We start from the raw sequence: 4,590 nt of genomic DNA on the forward strand, positions 1-4,590 counted from the left end.
ATCGATGTGACTAGTTACTGGTACTGAGGATTGCCTAAGGCAGGCTCCTAATTGGAGCAAGAAAATAGCATGTCCCATCCACAGGGCTGTGGTGGAGAGGTCCAGAAGAATCAAATAAGTGTGCACAGGCTCATTATTTGGGGCCCAATTAAAGCTGGCAGCCACACCGTCCAGCATAAACCCACATTCAGACTTTTACAGCATAAGCTGTGGAAAACGTTTTTTTTCTTTTTTTTTCAAAGTCGGAAAAGAAAGCAGTACAAAATATATTGGAATCATTTTTGTAAGAAGAAAATATATGTATTTTTTGTAACTAATAATTTGATCCATCATCACAGTAAGCTTAAAGAGAAACCTCAAGGTTGATGAGTGGAGACAAAGAGAAATAAAGAGAGAGGGAAAAATTATAAATAAATGAGGGAAATATAATGGGTTGTAAGTGGAGGATTCATCGTAATATACAACGCTAATGGCTTGTAACTAAAATAACTAATTGACGGCATTCTACTTTTAGAAAGGCAGCTTAAATTGTCCTGTTTTGCACAGATATTCCTTAATTTTACTTATGAAAATCTTAGGACATTTATTTCCCAGGTTTAGGAATGTATGTATGTTTAGATCTTTATTGTTTATTTTCAAAATGTCTTTTTAATTCTCTTTTGGCACATTTTATCCTTTTGCCAAACTATATGTGGGTTATATTTCTTCTGTAACTGAAAGTAGTTTGGCAATAGTGCAAAGTGCATTTACAAATTTATATTAAATCCCCAAAGGTGTTCCAGAATCATAGATTTAGTGTCGTATTTATTATGATTTCAGCACCTTGCGATCACATCGTGTTTTTATTTTCTTTTATTCTGTTACTTTTATTTGCACAAGCAGAAATTGTAATATGTCCTCAAGTACAATATTATTGTTTGAAAATCTCCTTAAACTGAAAAAATAAACAATTAGATCGTGAAAGCATCGACTCGCAGACATGACATTTTGAGCACAATCTAGATAAATTACAAATGTAAAACCAAAAGTTACATTTCTCATGCCACCAGAGATTACACATGTGATGGCAAACACAATTTCCATAGAACTAGACAGAAAACCTTCATCTTATGCAATGGTGCAAAAACACAATTAATTTTATCATCTATCGTTCACCTATTAAAATTTAGGCAAACCTCAGTAGACTCCCATTTGTGTAATTGTATTTAAAACGTTTGGTCAGACAGACCACAAGCATCTGGGTTGGAACCATGATCTTATAAAGTGTTACTATTAGTATGGGATCTCCCAAGGCTCTGTGCTTAGCCCATTACTTTTTCTCTGTGTTGTGCTTTTGATAATAGAAGAATATATTAAATATGTAATATGCATACAGCTGTGAGTATAAACAGGCTATAAAGTGGAAGTGAAGCTGCTGGTTAGGTTGTTTAACAACAACATTGTACAGATCTTAATGGAGACCCAGAAGAGAATTGGCTATAGGTCCAATCCACCCAGTTGTCATTTCTCACTCACTTGTCGCCCTGCATTGGAAATGATTATCTCTCTCGACTTTTATGTCATTTTATGAAAAATCCTCTGAAGCTGAACTTAGCAGAGCTCAAAAACATGTAGTTACTAAATCAACAGTGAGTTTGTACTACAACTAATAAAACAGTACCAAACAAAGCATAAAATAAATAACTTGACTTTGCTCATGGACTGCATCAAGCTCCTGGAGTGTTTGATCTTCTGCCATCTGGCAAGAAGCATTGCTTCATTAGAGCAAAGACACACAAAATGTGCAACACTTTCTTCCCACAGGCCATAAGACTGATAAACATGATTTAATCTCTCAGCTTCCCGCACACACACCCACACAATATTGTGTTTAAATATTTCTAATCACTTTTACACCGTTCAATAATGTCTTTATCTCCTTTTATATTTTTAAATCTTGCACAATTTGCACATTTCTATATTTTTAAGTATTATTTAACTTCTTTAATTTTTTTCTTTTTTATCGCAACTCAAAGGTTTGTATGAATCACATTTTAATCAAATGTTTCTGGGAATTTCATTATTGAGACAAAAACTTTAATCTTCTTCCTCTGCAAAATGTCTTACATGGATCTGAAATTGAAAATCAGCAATAACTCGTTAAACTGCACCATGTGGACATTTTTTGGGATGCACTCTGTCAACAAATCTTCTGCAAAAATTCACATTTTGGTGCAACATGAGCACAAGGATTTCCAGAAAGTATGCCTTCTCGCTTTGTCTGTTTTGAGATAAAAACTCAGCAAAAGTACAGATTTGTGAGTTTGAATGCTGAGATCCTCCTGTTATTTTTTTTGAATTCCCCAATGTCAGTGAACAAAGCAGCAGTGGATTTGTGCTGTCCATTAATAAAGCACAAATTTTACTGCAAACTTCTGCACTGTCCTATTACAGGTTTTCTTCACCTTAATAAGAGTGGCAGGTTTTTTTTAAATACGATTGGAAAACATGTTCTGAATCTACACCTAAAACTTCTGCTCTCAACAAGTGACAAGAAATCTATGAATTACAACATGAGTGAAGTGTGATGTAGTGAGGAAATGAGAAATGTTAGGTTTCAGAATGAACAGTCAGGAAGAACATGTGCAGTGCTGCTGCTATTGTCACAGTGAGCAAAGAAGATGCCAGAGGTAAATTAATCCAATTTTCTAAAATGACCCAAAATATATTTAACTTAATATATACCCATGTGATTGTTATTAATGTTATTCCATGAACAGATATTTTAGAATAAGTTGATGCATTTTCATTCATGAACAGCTGAGACTCATAAGCTAACACATCCTTTCAAAAGAAAATGCATGCATACAGTGCCTTTCCTGTCTGTTGTGGTCAGAGCCCATTGACTTGCTTTTACTTTTATTGCTTGACATAAATATGGTATAAATAATAGAATCTCAGAAAATGAGATTGAGTTAAGTTTTGACTCTTTAAAGCACAAGTCAGTCAAGTTTGAAGTTTCTGTTTCTCTAGATTAAGTGCTACTGGAGTCCAATCCTGCAACTCAAGTGACCATCTGAGACGTATACCAGAATGCTTGACGCTGAAACTGTTGTAAAAGGTTACTCTACAAAGAAATGAGCACATTTTAGATATTTATAAATAAATAAATTAGAAAAAAGTTCATATTTTTCCTTGCACTTTACAGTTATGTGCTATTGTGTGTTGGTTTATCTGATAGAATCCAATTACATCCATTAAAGTTAATAGTTTAAAAAAATAAAAAATTTGAATACATTTTTAAAAAGTTTAAGTTGAATGAAGCCCCGTGCAAAGCATAACTTCTCAATATTTAAAACACATATGGGAACACGTTGTAATACCAGCAATGACAACATTCCAATTAGCAAGCATGAACCATATCAGCAGTATTTGGGACAGGAGCATTGTAGACCTAAATTATTAAATCCTTGTTCTGTAGGTTGCCTTCACATTTTTTGGCCATGTTCAAAATGTTTAGTGGAACACTGACTTGTCCAAGTTACTCCTACGAGATGGCTGCTCCTACCATGACAGCTCCACCTCCATGTTTAATACATGGCAAAACAGTCTGTGGGTTGAATGCATTTTTGGCTTGTTCCGAGCAGAAACTGGCCTGAAGATTGAAGACAATGAAAATTCACCACCTAAAGCTGTGTTTTCTTTGTTTGCGCCCTTGCACTGTGAACTACTTTGTCAATGCATCTTTCTGGATGGATAGGGGAAAAAACTATGGAAGCTATTTTAAATCATTTCACAAGGAAAAAAATTTTTTTTACATAAGGTGCTTTTATTAAACCGTGTAGACTGTAAATTACCCCCCATCTGGCCTCCGCCTCTCCGAACTTTACAGAAGGTCTGTTGAGTAACCCGATGAATTCAGCAGCAATCTGTTGTGGCTCTAACATTAATACAGAAAAATATGTTCCCTGGCTTAAAAATAACTTTTAATGCACTGCCTTCTAAATCAGCAGGGAGACCGTTCTAGAGTTTGCATCCGAACTACAGAAGACAACTTTTGATACAGGTATTTGTCACAGTTTTTCTGCACAAAGAACAGCAGGGTCTGGAGATCCAAGGACTCATGTGGGACTCATGTGGCAGAATATCAAAGTCAGCAGCATACCAGCAACTGGAAGATTTATGGATGAACTGTGGGGTTTTATGAAAACAACCAGGAATATCTGAGAACAACTGGGAAGTTTAACATTTATATTATAACATTTTTTTTTTTTGTTGCAAAGCTGACAACTAAGCTGATCAAAGCTGTTTGCAAATTTGGGTGACATATTCAAATTTAAAGTACTTAGCAAAAATATTCTAACTTGTGAATTGGTTGTTTTGTGTGATAGACCATTTCAAACTGGCACATAACTGTGAACTGGAACGAGAATGCTAAATGCTTTTCTAAATGTTTTGGAAAGTGCAAACCCACATCTATTGGTGAGGAGTGTAGGTTCTTTTCGAAAAGGACTGTGAACTGTGTCGATGTGGAGATGGATGCACTTACTTTGGAAAAATCCAAACAAATAAAATTCTGGACACTAGACTTGAGTCTGAGATGGAATGTCA

This window comes from Poeciliopsis prolifica, unplaced genomic scaffold, assembly GCF_027474105.1.
Source record: "Poeciliopsis prolifica strain line A6 unplaced genomic scaffold, Auburn_PproV2 SCAFFOLD008, whole genome shotgun sequence".
NCBI classification, from domain to species: Eukaryota; Metazoa; Chordata; class Actinopteri; order Cyprinodontiformes; family Poeciliidae; genus Poeciliopsis; species Poeciliopsis prolifica.